At 41.5% G+C, this 18,311-nt stretch overlaps 1 pseudogene; it reads left to right on the top strand.

Annotated features, from left to right (window-relative positions):
* The first annotated feature begins 23 nt into the window (after positions 1–23).
* On the top strand, positions 24–12,271 carry LOC112266144 (annotated as a pseudogene).
* Positions 12,272–18,311: the final 6,040 nt, after the last annotated feature.

Raw genomic sequence — 18,311 nt, 5'->3', positions numbered from 1 at the left:
AAAGTTTTAGGCTACTGAGAGAGGCCTGGATGAACGTTCTACTCACGGACCAGAGACGGGGAAATGATGCTCCCTGCGCACACTCAAATTCTGTCCTGTCAGAAAAATGTACGTGTCTACCTATGTCTCTATTTTTCAGAAATCCTACGATGCTTGCTGGATGGTAAGAAATTTAAGAGCCTTATAATACAAATGAGGAAAGCCCTTTGTAGGCTACTAGTTCTACACAGCTACTATAATTTAAACTGAAATAGACTGAATTTGCTGTGAGGAGCCCATTGCATTCGCGGTCTGGATCGGCTTTCTGGTTGCGCATCAGAGGGGCCCCACCCCGCTACGTTCCAGAAACCTCAGAAGATGCCCGGGGTCTGCACGGTGAACTGTCACCTGGGTCCGTCACCGTTAGGCCGCAAAGAGGGAGGAGATGCTGCCTGGTTAACCCTCCCTTTCCCGATGATGATGTACAGACACGGCAAACGTCGGTCTAGTGTACAGTATAGCATACCTCAGCACTCACATACTATAAATTAGAATTAATGGCGGGAGATGTACAGTTAACTGCCAAAATAACGGAAAAACTTGAGTATAAATTAGGGGTACAAAGTATCACGAAGTCAGGTGTGGTTCCTGAGTTAATTAAGCAATTAAAACCATCATGCTTAGCGTCATGTATAAAAATGGCCATTATATTGGCTACTATGACTATGCCCCCATAGGATGTCCCCATACTCAGGGCATGAGTGTTCACTGAATGGTTTGATGAGTATGACAATTATGTAAACCATATGCCATGGTCATCTCAGTCACCAGATCTCAACCCAATTTAACACTAATGTGAGATTCTGGAGCAGCGCCTGAGGCAGCGTTTTCCACGACCATCAACAAAACACCAAATTATGGAATTTCTCTTGGACGAATGGTGTCACATCCCTCCAATATAGTTTCAGACACTTGTTGAATCTATGCCATGGTGAATTGAGGCTGTTCTGGCTCGTGGTGACCCAACACCCTATTTTAAGACACTTTATATTGGTGTTTCCTTTATTTTGGCAGTTATCTGTATATGTATAGCCTAAAGCTCTGTGAGTAGGCTTTAGTTATACCATCAGTACTGAATAATTATGAGTAGACCTATGATGCTTGAGGGTAGTGGGGTGTGATTCAATGTGTTGTCCTACTTTATTGAGTATGTGAAGGTCACAGATATCAGTCACTGAAACACTGTTGGGAACAAACAGAAACACAGGGGGATAGAAAAAGCTACAAATAGTTGGAAAAACCAGTACATTATTCAACACATCTACAAATGGCTGAGAGTAACACCAATTATAATGGAGGGACATATTACATAGGCTTTGGGAAAGGGTAAATTGCACAATTGTTTGGGTTTCATATCATGTGGGAAAGTTATCTGATGAGCCAATATGAGGCTTATAATGCGTTTAGGCATTTTGCTTCCATCAATGAGACTAGAAGTGGAATTGATGGATAGCCTACCTGTCATTGCTCATCAAATCAAATCACATTTTATTGGTCACATACACATATTTAGCAGATGTTATTGCGGGTGTAGCGAAATGCTTGTGTTCCTAGCTCCAACAGTGCAGTAGTATCTAACAATAATACACACACATCTAAAAGTAAAATAATGGAATTAAGAAATATATAAATATAAATATTAGGATGAGCAATGTCAGAATGTTTAAATCTGTACATTAAGTAAGGAAAATTTGGCAGTATTTATTCTATTATACTTGATTCACAGAAGACTCCTTATAAATATGTACAGTATGCAAGAAACATTTTCATGTTTATTTTCACCATGATTCATTCATTGGTTTCAATGTGGGGTCAAGGTGTCTTTTATCAAGCAAAAATGTTAAGATTACAGAATCATTGCGAAACAAAGATATGCTTTGTGAAGCTACAATAGCTGTTATGGACCAAGGACAGTCTCTGAGACACATTGTCTCAAAGCGCTGTAACGGAATCTGTCACCCTATGACTACCATTGGATTTTCCCTGCTTGTGTATCTGTTCATTTCAATTTTGACCTCATGGTCCATGGATTGATTGTTTAAGCAAACACATTTGTCCAATCAAAGAAAAATTATATTTACTTTTCTATTCGATTTTGCTAACATTTCCTTTATTAGTTGACAATCGTCATTGACACACATTTCATCCCTTGCTTCAAACTGGTCTCAGAGCATTTCATATTATTCTGTATGTAAATCCGAGACACTCCATTTAGTATGATATATTTTACGAATTTGCAAAACGTACAGTATGTTGCGAATTTGCAAAAGTGCAATATATTACGAATTCTAGCTAGGTGGCTAACATTAGCTAGGCTTGGGGTTAGGGTTAGGGTTAGGGGTTAGGTTAAAGGGTTAAGGTTAGGGTTAGAGAAAGGGGAAAGGTTAGCTAAAAGGGTTAAGGTTAGGGTTAGGTGATAGGTTAGCTAAATGGGTTAAGGTTAGGGTTAGCTAACATGCTAAGTAGTTGCAAAGTAGCTAAAAAGTACTAACTACATCAAAAGTCACTAATTAGCTAAAATGCTAAAATTGTCCATGGTGAGATTCAAACTCGCAACCTTTGAGTTGCTAGACATTCACATTATACAACCACCCATACACCCTGACCAACCACCCTACTTTCGTTTTTGTCTTATGTAACCATACCAAACATAACATATCTTATTTTTTATGCTATTTGACGCCTAGTCTATGAGACCAGACTGCTTGCTTATGTAGCTTATAAATGGCATGTTATATGACTAAAGAGAGGCAACATTTTGACATAATGAAACAGATAATATTCAAGGACAATGTTCAGTTGTCCCCTGCAATAATACAAAGAGAGTACACAATGTGCTCTGTGACAGTCACAGCACCCTTCACACTGTCGCCCCTCCTTTGAGGGGTATAAACTTGTTCAGCCAAGTGTGAGAGAGCACTGATGTCATGGGTTGTAAAAGAGAGAACTTGTTTTATTGCCCTTTGACAGCTAACATTTCTGGCTTTCTATGTTCAATTTTGTAGTTAAGAAGACAATTCTTGCAGCATACACCTGTGTCTTGCGAGGTAAGATCATTTTTACAGGGTGCAATAAATCCATTCCAGTATCTTCACTCTTAATTAAGTTTGGTTTATTTCTTTCACAAACTGTGTTGAGTATTGTTACATATTTTGTGTACTTTCAAGTTCCCGTAAATATAATCTGATTGCATTTTAAGTAGCAAAGTGTTGACATTTAAGTTTATCAATCCTAATGTGATGTGTTCCAGGCACTGGCTCCGTCCTCCTGTCGTCCCTGCAGTCCCTGCTCTCTATGCACTGGGCCTGGTGTCCCAGGCTGGAGAATCAGGTCCAGGTCTTCTCTGTCATGCAGTTCATTGTCTCCTTCCTCATCATTAGGTGAGATTATCTGCTGAGCTCCATATACTTCACTGTCAAATGGCTGAAGTACTGGATTTTTGTTTTTAATTTATGAACAGTATATAAATGGCCAGCCTTTTATTGGGCTTCTTGGAAAACTGTTGCGTACTAGAGGGCATAAACACTGCACCACAGTGTTAATGGGTTGAACAACCTCTAACTGGCTATGACACAACACAAATAGTCAATTACGATTCTCAAACTTGTGTGCTTTTTTGTATAGATTTTTTTATTTTCTCAGATTTTAAAAAACAATAGGATGTTTGACAATTCAAAGTTAATCTGTGTTTCATCCTCTTGCCCCTCTGTGTTGGACCAGGCCCTATATGCTCTGTGGTGATGCTGTACCTCGTCTGGACTGACTACTGGTGGGCCTCATACACCACCTGGCTCATCTATGATTGGAACACACACAAACAAGGCAAGCTAAATGCTACATTATAGAGAATACAGCTGGAGTACTGGTTGTTCTTCAGACTTACTGTATCTTTTTGTTGATGATATGATGTGTTGACTCCTAGCTGGCCGAAGGTTCTCGTGGGTGAGGAACTGAACAGTTTGGACCTACTACCGAGACTACTTCCCTATCCGAGTGAGTGATAGTAACTGCACACTGCTTTGTCACATTCCTATAGGGACATTAACTGTGGTTAAGGCCAATATTTAATATTTAGTATAATTTCAATGTCGAGTCTCATATTTAACAATCTTCTGACTCCAGCTTATCAAGACCCACAACTTGTTGCCCAATCGAAACTATATCCTAGGCTCCCACCCACATGGAATCTTTTGTTTTGGAGCACTTTGTAACTTTGCAACAGAAGCCAATGGTTTTTCAGCCAAGTTCCCTGGAATAACACCATTTGTGGCTACCCTGGCTGGAAACCTCCACATGCCCTTAGCCAGAGAGTACCTGATGTCTGCAGGTGAGGACACTGGTCTCTGGTTAGTTTCAACCCATACTAAAACAATGAGTGATTGTTTATAACGTGAACATACATTGTAGATTCATTTCCCTTCAAGGACAGTAAATGTTTAATTTATAGATATGATTGAGTAGTTCCGTAAATGTTGCTCCTAAAAAGAGTGATTTGTTGTTATTATTCAGGGATTTGTCCTGTGAATCGCGCCACACTGGAGTTCATTCTGCCATGTAATGGGACAGGGAATGCAGTCGTTCTTACTGTTGGAGGGGCAGCTGAATCTCTGGACTGTACTCCAGGAGTTCATTGTCTCACCCTAAAGAACCGCAAGGGGTTTGTGAAACTGGCTCTGCAACAAGGGTAAGTCCACATGGTATACACAAACGATCCACACCAGAAAGCTACATTGATCCAAGCAGATACACTTTAAACAGACTGTCACACTGATCATCTGGAGGTGAGACTGACTATGTTGTGTTGTGTCTTATTGTGTTATTGTCTACCAGGGCTGACCTCGTGCCTGAGTACTCGTTTGGTTTGGGGAGAATGATGTGTATAAGAAGCTGATTCTGAATGAGGGATCTTGGTGGAGGCTGATCCAGAGGGGGCTACAGAGGCCGGGGTCTCTTCTCCCCTGACACCTGGGGCCTGGTTCCCTTCTCCAAACCCATCAACTCAGTTGGTAAGCTTACCATATTCCCTAGAAATACAAGGGGTGTTCTGTAAAGGTATTGGTATATAATTACCATTTGACCATGTCATTTCTCAGTCATTTCTGTTCCCCTAAAACAAAGTGCCACTAAGTTATGTATGTGGAGAATGGCCTTGGATCTAATCTATACTGAACAAAAATATAATGCAATATGTAAAGTGTTGGTCCCATGTTTCATGAGGTGAAATAAAAGATCCCAGAAATGTTCCATTCACACAGAAAGCTTATTTCTCTCAAATTCTGTGCACAAATTTGTTTACATCCCTGTTAGTGAGCATTTCTCCTTTGCCAAAATAGTTTTTAGTAGTATCATGAAGTTGTTAAAAGTGAACCAACAAATGAAAGAGTATTCCAAAATGTATTTTTATTAGACAAACAGCTGTAGAATACATCATTAACATGTCATGTATATTGGTATGATTATTTCAAAAGAAGCACATACTGTACGTTTAAAAAAATATATGTTTATATCGCTTGTCATTACATCTCACCAAAATTAAGGTGTTTTATTTGATCGTTGCAAGATATTTATTTGCACTCAAATATTTTTTCTTCTTCTATTTTGACAGGGGTTCAATCGACAAGTTTAAGATAAATATATCTTTGTCTGTGTAGCAGAGGTAGTTGTCAAGCAGGTTTTGTTTTGAACCTTGTTTCTAAATCAATATGATAAATTATAGTAAGAAACACATAACGCTCTGCAATTTGAACTTTCCAGGATGTCCTACAAAATATTTATTGATCGTTAAACAATGGCTTCCTTTCATTCAAACTCAAGCATTTAATGGCAGGAACTAGGGCAAGCGACTCTACATGGGTTTATGAGTTTCATCTAAAATGTATTTTTATTGGTTGAACAAGTTTTTTCTATCCCTTTAGTGCAATTTTCACAAGTATGTGGTACATGGGGCGGTAGGTAGCCTAGTGGTTAGAGTGTTGGGCCAGTAACTGAAAGGTTGCTGGATCGAATCCCTGAGCTCACAAGGTAAAAATCTGTCATTAATCTGCTGTGCAAGGCAGTTAACCCACTGTTCCCCGGGTGCCATGGATGTGTTAAAGCAGCCCCCCCCGCGCACCGGTCTGATTCAGAGGGTTTGGGTTAAATATGGGAGACACATTTCAGTTGAATACATTCAGTTTCCCTTTTCTAAGCTCAAAACAGATCATTGAGATGTTTCAAAACTCTAAGTACATTTTCAGTTGACTGATTAAAACAAAGAAAGTAACTTGTTCACTGCACCAAATCACTCTTTCAATATGGATACATATTCAATATATGTATCTACTTTTCAAAATGCAATATTCACTTTTCTTTGCCTTGTCATTTGCTAACAATACAATTAACTGTAACTTATTCAAACGGCTCAAAATGGATAACTACAGTTGAAGTCGGAAGTTTACATACACCTTAGACAAATACATTTAAACTCAGTTTTTCACTATTCCTGACATTTAATCCTAGTAAACATTCCCTGTCTTAGGTCAGTTAGGAATTAAGAATGTGAAATGTCAGAATAATAGTAGAGAGAATTATTTCTTTCTTTCATCACATTCCCAGTGGGTCAGAAGTTTACATACACTCAATTAGTATTGGTAGCATTGCCTTTAAATTGTTTAACTTGGGCCAAATGTTTCGGGTCGCCTTCCACAAGCTTCCCACAATAAGTTGGGTGCATTTTGGCCCATTCCTCCTGACAGAGCTGGTGTAACTAAGTCAGATATGTAGGCCTCCTTGCTCGCAGACACTTTTTCAGTTCTGCCCATAAATTTTCTATAGGATTGAGGTCAGGGCTTTGTGATGGCCACTCCAATACCTTGACTTTGTTGTCCTTAAGACATATTGCCACAACTTTGGAAGTATGCTTGAGGTCATTTTCCATTTGGAAGACCCATTTGCGACAAAGCTTTAACTTCCTGACTGATGTCTTGAGATGTTGCTTCAATATATCCACATAATTTTCCTCCCTCATGATGTCATCTATTCTGCAGCAAAGCACCCCCACAACATGATGCTGCCACCCCATTGATTTGCACTTTTCTCACCAAAGTACATTCATCTCTAGGAGACAGAACACGTCTCCTTCCTGAGCGGTATGATGGCTGCGTGGTCCCAATGTGTTTATGCTTGCGTACTATTGTTTGTACAGATGAACGTGGTACCTTCAGGTGTTTGGAAATTGCTCCCAAGGATGAACCAGACTTGTGGAGGTCTACAATTTTTGGCTGATTTATTTTGATTTTCCCAAGTCAAGCAAAAAGGCAATGAGTTTGAAGGTAGGCCTTGAAATACATCCACAGGTACACCTCTAATTTACTCAAATGATGTCAATTAGCCTATCAGAAGTTTCTAAAGCCATGACATCATCTTCTGGAATTTTCCAAGCTGTTTAAAGGCACAATCAACTTAGTGTATGTAAACTTCTGACCCACTGGAATTGTGATATAGTGAATTATGAGTGAAATAATCTGTCTGTAAACAATTGTTGGAAAAATTACTTTGTGGAGTGGTTGACAAATGAGTTTTAATGACTCAAACCTAAGTGTATGTAAACTTCCGACTTCAACTGTACATAAACCAAAATTATGTAGTGCCTAGTTAACATATACAGTTTGATAACCGCTGAAAACTGTACTTTTGTACGGTATATGTTTACCTCATAAATGTATCAATTTGATATCAATTTATGTTGGAAGGTAATACCAAACCTTATGTGGATGTGGCGGTACATACTACAGCATCATTCCAAATTGGAAAGAGTCACTCTATGTGCTGCCATTTGGAATTATAGTGTAGTGTACAATGCACCTCTGAAATAACTTGGTTATATATAACAATATATTCCACTCACTATCAGAATTACCTTGATACACTGTAAGCTGATGAATTTCAAGTAGGGAGACATGTGATACTGTCCAAGTCACATAGAAAAGGTGTTCTTGTACAATGTTGCATGGGGCAGAAATGGCATACAACACCATACTATGTTTTTACAGTAGCCAACTGCTTTACAATACCCCTATTTCTGCTGATTTGTCCTACGTATGTACTGTATAAGGACAATGAAACTGTAAGACTGACATGCACACAACCTGTCATTAGATGCAAAAGAAGTGCTTTCCAAGTTATAGTCAAATACTGTATGGAAAATGATATTTACCATCTACTAATCTTTCTTTGCAGCACTTCAAAAAGAACCGTTTTGAAATGTGTATCCTCTATTTTTTGCTATTGGAGACACATAAGTGTATATGGACCAAACTGTGAATCATTTTTCATTGCTTCCACACAAAATGCATTCAATGACCACATTCTCTGAAATCCATTAACTCTTTTCTCATTCATACTCCACCACCTGCAGAACTATATATTTGCAGCACGTTTTCAAATGCTAATATACTGTTTCCAAAACTGTTAAAAACACATTCAAGCGGAATGATGGCAAATGTTGTGCATTTATGCAGTAACCAGATTGAAACATATAGAAAATCTCAGCAGAATATTTAATCATTCCAAACCCAGCTGACTGCAATTTCATCTGAAAGCCTACCCAAGTGTCCTGTTTTATTCTAGTTTCCAAACAGACAAAAGAGGACGGCTTCAGAATGATTTAGTTTGGAAACATGGATCAAGGAAGACAGGTTGGTGGGGAAAGAAGAGTGGCAGGGAGAGGGAGAATGTGTGGAGGACGAAGGAGAGGAAGACCAAGAGCGGCGGTCTCTGATGAGATAAGGGCCACAATTATTGACCATGTTGTAAACCATGGTCTCTCTTTGAGAGGCTGGTTTAAGGGTGCAACCAAATCTGCAGCGTCTGCAGCAAAACAACAGGTGAGATGTGCATCCTTCAATGATAATTTAACTACATATTACAGTACAATACAGTATGTTCACATTTTTACATGTACTGACATTTTGAAATATATTGATTGTCTTGTCTTGCGTTTTTCAGTAGGTTGCCAAAGGTTGCCTCCCACAGGAGGGAAAGGCAGAATATTATAAGATGCAGGCAGAGGAAATACCATGTCAACAATCCAATACAACTGTGGGAAATTCGAAACAGAGTGCTGGCAGACAATATCAATTTTGGGAATGTGAATACAGTCAGCACAACGACAATGGCCAGAGTCCTAGAGAAACATGAAATAAGGAGGAAGCAGTTGTACCCTTTGAGGGAAACGGTGAACGTGTGAAAGAACTCCAGTATCAATATGTCCAGGTAAGATGTCTGTTCAATAACCAAACAGGGTACATACACAGCTATACATAATGTAAAGTACTGTAAAACTGTGGATTTACTGTATTTTAGAGAGTAATGGAGATGGAAGGCAGGCAAACTGCACATACATTCATCTTTGTGGATGATGCTGGATTCAACCTGGCAAAAACACACCGCAGGGGAAGAAATGTGATTGGACAGAAAGCAACCGTGGATGTCCCAGGCCAGAGAGGAGCTAACATCACAATGTGTGCAGTACTGTTCAATGATGGTTTGCTGTTACACAAACCACTCATTTCCCCCTACAATACAGAGGCTAATTTATTTTCTGGATGACCTGCATAATCAACTTGTGCCAGTGGAGAGAGGGGCAAGAAACTCCCCTACCTTCGTTGTTGTGTGGGATAATGTGGCATTCCACCACTCTGCTGCAGTCACAGACTGGTTTGCTGCACATCCCAGGATGTCAGTACTATTCCTGCCTCCATACTCCCCCTTCCTAAACCCCATAGAGGATTTTTTCTCTGCATGGAGGTGGAAGGTTTATGACAACCATCCACATGACCAGATGTCCTTACTGGATGCCATGAACACGGGGTGTGGAGACACTTCTCCTGAAGACTGCCAGGGTGTGGAGACACTTCTCCTGAAGACTGCCAGGGTGTGGAGACACTTCTCCTGAAGACTGCCAGCGTTGGATTAGACATTCCAGAAGATACTTTCCAAGATGCATCGCCAGAGAAGACATAAGATGTGATGTTGATGAGAACTTGTGGTCAAATGCAGGAGAGAGGGAGAACTAGAACCCTCACATTACTGTACATTTAGAGTGATTATACTATACATGTTGTTGTAATTATTATTGCAGCCCTGGAATTTCAGGAATTCGTTTTTTGTTTCAACATTTTATTGTTCACAAGTACATTACTATATGCAAAGTGTGGTATCCCAGGAGGTCTACTCCGGGGGATGGTAATAGATGGGAGGTACGTGATGCGACGTTGACTCCCTCTGCTGGGAGTACACGAGCTGGGCACCCTGACACGGATAGCTCCGAGTGGAGGTAATTAGGGGAAAGTGCCAACCAGCCGTGGAGACCAAATAAAAGGACCACTGTGGCACACCGCGGAGTAGGACAGGGAGAGACCGACACAGAGCAAAAGCTGAGAAGAAGGACTGAGCCAAACCTACGTGATTTTTCTTTGTTATGTTTATTTTATGTCCTAGTAAAGTTGTTTACGGACTAAAACCTCCCTGTCTCTGTGTTCATCTCTGCATGCTCAACCCAACACCCCATGGTTGACCACAAAAGATATAGATAGGCTATTGAAGCAAATTGCTGCATTTCTGATGAATTCTGACATATACTTTAGTACAGTCAATAAAGTGAGGTGTTCTTATTCTATAATGATTTGTGTGAAAAATCATTCAAACTTCAAAGAGAAGTTCATAATTTATGTAAGGCTCCATGTTTGGGATTTTTAGTTCAGTGTGTTATAAGTGTCAATGTATGCTTTCTGATTGGGAGTTGTTGCCAGTGTTATGGTCGAACGAGTTTATTTTGAGACATGTATGAAGTGGTTTGAGGTGAGATTAACTGTTGGGCCAAGATGCATGTTGGTAATGCAGACTGAAGAGTTTTGAAAAAGTGACTTCAGTTGTGACTGATGCTTGTTAGCAATTCTTTTTAAAGCTACGTGGTTCAAATGACTAAATGGTGAGCCTTTCATTATCCTATGTATTTGTGAATAAACAAAAATTGCTCATGGTATTTAACAGAACACTTTGATTTTGGATGAATGAGTCCGGGGTGGAATATGTGTGAAACTCCAATGAATGCACAATCAAAGGTTCTGAACATAAGATAGGGGCCATTTACAAGTGTTATCAGATTAAAGTTTTGTACTTAATTTTGGAAATATGACTTACATCTGAAAAATGAGCCAGAGTGATTGAAAAAAAAACTAACACTGAGGAGAGCGAGTGGAGAGCATACCAGAAACTTCAGGAAGCGGGAAACAACTGAAGTTCAAATGGAATATCAACCTCACCTATGGCTGACTGGCACCATGCAGATCAATGGTCATAGAGTAGAAAGTTGGCCAGTAATCAACAAGGGTCTGAAGGTGATTACATCAGCTGGCATTGCAGATCTTAGTGTGTGTGTGCGTACGTATGCCCACGTGTCTGTGTTGGTTGGTTTTGGATGAAAAGGTTGAAAAGCAAAAGCCAATTCGCCTGCCTGATCCGCACCTCTTTGCAACTTTCTAGAACATGTTCCAGCAAGTTGTCTCAGTATACCACTACCACACAGAAGACAGCAGTTGACATCATCCTTATTAAACACATACATACTGTACATACATACATAAAGCTAGGGTTAGGGTTGAACTGGGATGTGGGCATGAAGCTAGAATTAGGGAAAGGGTTATGGCACAACCCAAACCCTAACCTTAACTAAAAATGCTTATGGTGGACCAAATCAGACACTGTCCAACACCTTGGTAAGCATGTCACTGGTTGGTTCACTCAGTTGTGTCTTGCGCTTAGCGATAATAAACCACCTAATCCACCCATTACCAACCAGCTAGTGACAAACAAACACATAAAGCAGATTAAATAAGGCAGCTCAACAATACATAAAACAATACCAAAGCTGTAAGGAAATTGTGTTTGTTGATCTACAAAAGGCCAGTGCTTTGCTTCATTCTTGTTAATATTACTGATGCGCTGCATCCAAGTTTGTGTAGTTGAACACCCTCTGCACACCTACTGGCTCTAGCAACATTTGGGTGGCATTGTTGGATATGTCTGGAACCTGGAAAACAAGACGAAACGATAAACAAGAAGACTAGCAACAAGATGGTGGATGCTAACGTCATGGAGATGCTAGTCACCATCCACGCAGAAATGGCTACACTACGCTCTGATTTCATGAACAAACTTTGTTCCTCTGTGTCAAGTCTACGACCTGAAATAATGACAGAAGTCCAGTCAACTATGGCAACACTACAAAAAACTATCACGACACAAGCCAAAAAAATACATTTGGAAACATCGTTGATCAACATCGATAAGCGGCTTACCAAATTGGAGGCCAAAAACGAGGCCAAAAATGACAATTTTACCTCTGAGAATGTGAAGCTAATGGTTAACAGTAGTCTAGATTAACAGTAAAAACGTTCCCGGAGACAGAACATATGTGTGGTCAGAATCCCAGAAGGGACGGAAGGGCACAATCCTACCGAGTTCATGGTCTCTTTCCTGCAAGACGTCATCGGCAGAGAAACATTTGACAGGCCCTGTCATCAACAGGGCTCATCGCACTCCACCGCCCAGTCGCCCTTCCAGAGTAATTCTGCTCCACTTACATTACTTCCAGACCAAAGAGAAAATTATTTGGACCTCCCGCGAAAGAGGACAGTTGAACTACAATGACAAGCGGATCCAAATCTCCCCAGACTTCCCAGAGCTGCATATAAAGATGTAAAAGCCCACCTTCACAAGGCAGGAGTCAGATTTGGCCTGATACACCTGGCTAAATTCAGGATTACATTACTTCCCAGGGGGCTAGCCACACATTTTACGACACCTAGTCCGCTCACCTTCTACCGGGACAGTATCCACTCAACAGCGGCACAGAACCCAGATTCATGAAGGCTGCTAGTTATGTTATTAGGGTGCACACATGGCCAGTTGATGGACGTGAACGTGAGTAACTTCTATTTGAGCAGTCCATGCACCGCAATAAGAGGACCAGTCAAAGGTTTGGGCACACCTACTCATTCCAGGGTTTTTCTTAATTTGTACTATTTTCTACATTGTAGAATAATAGTGAAGACATCAAAACTATGAAATAACACCTATGGAATCATGTAGTACAACCAAAAAGGTGTTAAATAAATCAAAATATATTTTATATTTGAGATTCTTCAAAGCAGCCACTCTTTGCCTTGATGACAGCTTTGCACACTATTGACATTGGATAAATTGAATAAATCATTAACTGCTCCAGTCTCGAATCGTAGAGTCTCAAAAGCTCTCAGAAGCGTTTGTGATTCATCTGGTTTAGTAGATGTATGGAGAGAGCTAAATCCTAATGTCAGAGACTATACCTTCTACTCTATTTTAGATTGGACAATTTTTTTATGCCCACTTACATGCATGTTGTCCAGTCATGTGCTATTGGTTCTATAGTAATTTCTGACCATGCCCCAATGTATATAGATATTGAAATTGGCAAAACAATCCCCCAAATGAGATATTGGGGACTTAATATGTCTCTGCTTAACAATGAAGGATTCTGCTCTGTGATAAAATACAAATGATCACATTACTGTACACCCCTCACATTTTCGTAAATATTTGAGTATATCTTTTCATGTGACAACACTGAAGAAAATATAGAAAAACAGAAAACACTGGACAACTCTTCAGTAAATGACACTTTGCTACAATGTAAAGTAGTGAATGTACAGCTTGTATAACAGTGTAAATTTGCTGTCCCCTCAAAATAACTCACCACACAGCCATTAATGTCTAAACCGCTGGCAACAAAAGTGAGTACACCCCTAAGTGAAAATGTCCAAATTGGGCCCAATTAGCCATTTCCCCTCCCCGGTGTCATGTAACTCGTTCGTGTTACAAGGTCTCAGGTGTGAATGTGTGTTAAATTTGGTGTCCTCGCTCTCACACTCCCTCATACTGACTGGTCACTGGAAGTTCAACATGGCACCTCATGGCAAAGAACTCTCTGAGGATCTGAAAAAAAGAATTGTTGCTCTACATAAAGATGGCCTGGGCTATAAGAAGATTGCCAAGACCCTGAAACTGAGCTGCAGCAGGGTGGCCAAGACCATGCAGCGGTTTAACTGGACAGGTTCCACTCAGAACAGCCTCGCCATGGTTGACCAAAGAAGTTGAGTGCACGTGCTCAGCGTCATATCCAGAGGTTGTCTTTGGGAAATAGATGTATGAGTGCTGCCAGCATTGCTGCAGAGGTTGAAGGGGTGGGGGGGTCAGCCTATCAGTGCTCAGAACATACACCGTACACCGCATCAAATTGGTCTGCATGGCTGTCGTCCCAGAAGGAAGCCTCTTCTAAAGATGATGCACAAGAAAGCCTGCAAACAGTTTGCTGAAGACAAGCAGACTAAGGACATGGATTACTGGAACCAGGTCCTGTGGTCTGATGAGACCAAGAAAAACTTATTTGGTTCAGATGGTGTCAAGCGTATGTGGCGGCAACCAGGAGAGGAGTACAAAGACAAGTGTGTCTTGCCTACAGTCAAGCATGGTGGTGGGAGTGTCATGGTCTGGGGCTGCATGAGTGTTCCCGGCACTGGGGAGCTACAGTTCATTGAGGGAACCATGAATGCCAACATGTACTGTGACATACTGAAGCAGAGCATGATCCCCCTTCCTTCAGAGACTGGGCTGCAGGGCAGTATTCCAACATGATAACGACCCCAAACACATTGTAGCAAAGTGTAATTTCTTCAGTGTTGTCACATATTTACAAAAATGTGAGGGGTGTACTCACTTTTGTGATATACTGTAATTGGTACCATTGGAAAGAAAACACTTTGAAGTTCGTAGAAATGTTAATAAATAATGTAGGACAGTATAACACAATAGATATGGTAGCAGAAAATCCAAAGAAAAACTATCCCGGAAGTATTCTTTTTAGAGAGACCATGCTCTTCCAATGACCAGTTTTAGGGTATTCTCACAAACGACACTATATGTTATAGCTGGGACCCTTTGGATGACAAATCAGAGGAACATTTTCAAAAAGTAGGTGAATATTTAATCGCTATTTGTGAATTTATGAAATATGTGCCGGTGGAAAAATATTTAAATGTGGGGTGTCGTCCTCAAACAATCGCATGGCATGTTTTCGCTGTAATAGCTACTGTAAATCAGACAGTGCAGTTAGATTAACAAGAATTTAAGCTTTCACCCCATAAAACACTTGTATGTACCTAAATGTTTAATATTCATAATTTTTATGATTATTTATTTGAATTGCGCACCCCCCAGATTCACTGGAAGTTGTCCCGCTAGCGGTATGCTTAGGCTTATTAAAAGAACAGAATGAAAGATCGATTAAGTCTATAAGGATGGCAGATATCTCTACTTCTTTTCCATTGCTTATCAATAATAAGTTTTGCGACTTCAACAAATCTCTTTATACTTCACAATGTACAAGATAGATTTGGAACGGACAATGTGAGACGTGCTTTGAATATCATAAACCACCTTGGCAGAATTAAAGACCATGCACTCATTGTCTCTCTCGATGCCGAAAAGGCCTTCAATAGAGTTGAGTGGAAATTATTTTTTGCTCTATTAGAAAAAGTGAATCTGAGTGACCGTTTTATTAATTTAGTAAAATGACTCAATTCTGACCGATCAGCGGCAGTTAACACAAATGGTAAATTATCAGAAAGATTTCTATCGGTAGGGGATGTCGTCGAGGCTGTCCTTTATCTCCTGCTCTGTTCTCATTAGTCGTACATCGACTGGATGAGGCAATAAGGTCTAGTAATAACATCAGGGGCATTGTTACGGAGTCTAGTTGATAGGCAATCGACTAGCCGGACTGTTCCCCGGACTCCAGTTGTAGCCATTCGTACAATGCACAAACAAGGCTATTGAACCTGACATTGGTGTCTGTCGTTATTCCTTTATTTAACATATCATACCGAAACATGGTATCAGAAGTGGCTCGGAAAACACACGTTTGTTATTTTTGTAGCTAAGTACAGTATAGGCGCAGACATCTGTGACTGAACCAACTGACTGGATCAGCAATATGGTCATAGTGAAAAAACCAGAGAAGCTGAGGGTCTGCATCGACCCAAAGCATCTGAACCAAGCACTGAAACGATCCCACTACATCATGCCGACACTAGAGGATGTCCTCTATAAGCTTCCCAAGGCCAGGATTTTCACCTTGGTGGATGCCCGAGATGCATTCCTTCAATGCAAGCTGGATGAAGAAAGCAGCCTCATGACTACCTTCTGGACCCCCTGGGGTCGGAAACGCTGGCTCAAGCTCCCCTTTGGTGTCTCGGTGGCGCCTGAGATATACCAACGTAAGCAGCACGAGTTACTGGCTGGGCTCAAGGGCATTGAACCCATCGCAGATGATGTCCTGATCGTAGGCTGTGGTGACACAGACGAAGAAGCAGTACGCGACCACGATGTGAAGCTTCTGGCACTGATGGAGCGCTGCCGATCAGTTAAGCTTCGCCTTGGCCTGAAGAAGCTGCAGTTCAAGGTGAAAGACGTCCACTTCCATGGCCACATTCTCTCGGCAAAAGGCCTGAAGCCGGACCCAGACAAGGTCAGAGCGATCCTCGACATTCCAAACCCATCTGATGCAAAAGGAGTACAGCGTCTCATCGGCTTTGCAAACTATCTTGCAAAGTTCATGCCACACCTATCAGCAGTCTGTGAGCCTCTGCGCCGGTTGCTGGACAAAGACACACCATGGCACTGGCTACCCAAGCACGAGGCCGCAGTGCAGGAGATGAAATCTCTGGCTTCATCCATGCCAGTGTTGCGCTACTACGATGTCATGAAGCCTGTCACAATCCAGAGCGACTCCAGCCAAAGGGGACTTGGATGCTGCCTTATGCAGGAAGGCCAGCCCGTTGCGTTTGCCTCGAGAGCGCTCACCCCCACCGAACAAAACTATGCACAAATTGAGAAAGAGTGCCTCAGCATCGTCTTCTCTTGCCAGCGATTCCATCATTCCATCATTCCATCATTCCATCATTCCATTCCATACTTATATGGGCGAGACCTGGTCATCGCTGAAACTGACCACAAACCACTCATTGCCATATTCAGTAAACCTCTCCTCAACGCGCCCAAGAGGCTTCAAAGCATGCTCCTGACTCTGCAAAACTACAGCCTGAAGGTCATTTACAAGCCAGGACCAGAGATGTACATCAGCGACACACTGAGCAGGGCAACAACACAATGTACAGGCAGAGGCACTGTCTATCAGCGGCAGGCCATCTGTTCGCTACAGCAGGAACAACAAGATGTTCAACAGATCAATCAGGCAGACTACTTAAACGTCACAGATCACCGCCTAGCCCAGATAAGGCAACACACTGACAAGGACGAACGCCTACAGTCACTGAAGTCCATGGCTCTCGCAGGTTGGCCATACCTAAAAGAGGAGACACCTTTCACAGTGAGAGAATACTGGACCTTTCGAGATGAGATCAGTGTGCAAAATGGCGTCTTGTTCAGATGTCAGAAGGTCATTATTCCCAAATCACTACGTCCAGAGATGCTTACCCGCATACACTCCAGTCACGTTGGAGGTGATGCATGCTACCGCCAGGCTCGTGAAACATTATACTGGCCAAACATGCAAGCAGAAATGAAAGACTTTGTCAGCAACTGTACCACATGCAACGAGTACGCTCATGAACAGCAAAAGGAAACCATGATGTCACACGAACTGCCCACAAGGGCCTGGCAAATCGTCAGCATGGACTTATTCAGCCACAGACAAAAGGACTATCTTCTCATTGTTGATCACTACTCTGACTTTTGGGAATTGAACTGCTCACTGACTTGTCTGCAGAGACGGTCATAAAGCGCTGCAAGGCGCAGTTTGCAAGGCAAGGTCAGCCTGACAAGGTAATCACGGACAATGGCCCACAATTCACTGCACAGTTCAAGCGTTTCGCCTCAGAATGGGAGTTTGACCACGTGACCTCCTCTCCAAGACACCCAAAAGCAAATGGCAAGGCAGAATCAGCTGTCAAGATTGCAAAAAACCTGTTAAGCAGGGCCTTGCGTGACAGCAATGACCCATGGAAAGCGATCTTACAGTGGAGGAACACACCCACTGAAAACATGGACAGCAGCCCAGCACAACGCCTTCTGTCCAGACGTCTGAAGACTACCATCCCCGTAGCTAACAAGCTACTTGAGCCCTGCGTCATGGTTGGCGTCACGGACAAACTGCGTCACAGAAAGCAGCTCGCTAA

The sequence above is a fragment of the Oncorhynchus tshawytscha genome, linkage group LG13, assembly GCF_018296145.1.
Source record: "Oncorhynchus tshawytscha isolate Ot180627B linkage group LG13, Otsh_v2.0, whole genome shotgun sequence".
In the NCBI taxonomy this organism is placed as follows: Eukaryota; Metazoa; Chordata; class Actinopteri; order Salmoniformes; family Salmonidae; genus Oncorhynchus; species Oncorhynchus tshawytscha.
This window is presented reverse-complemented; position numbering and strand designations above follow the sequence as displayed.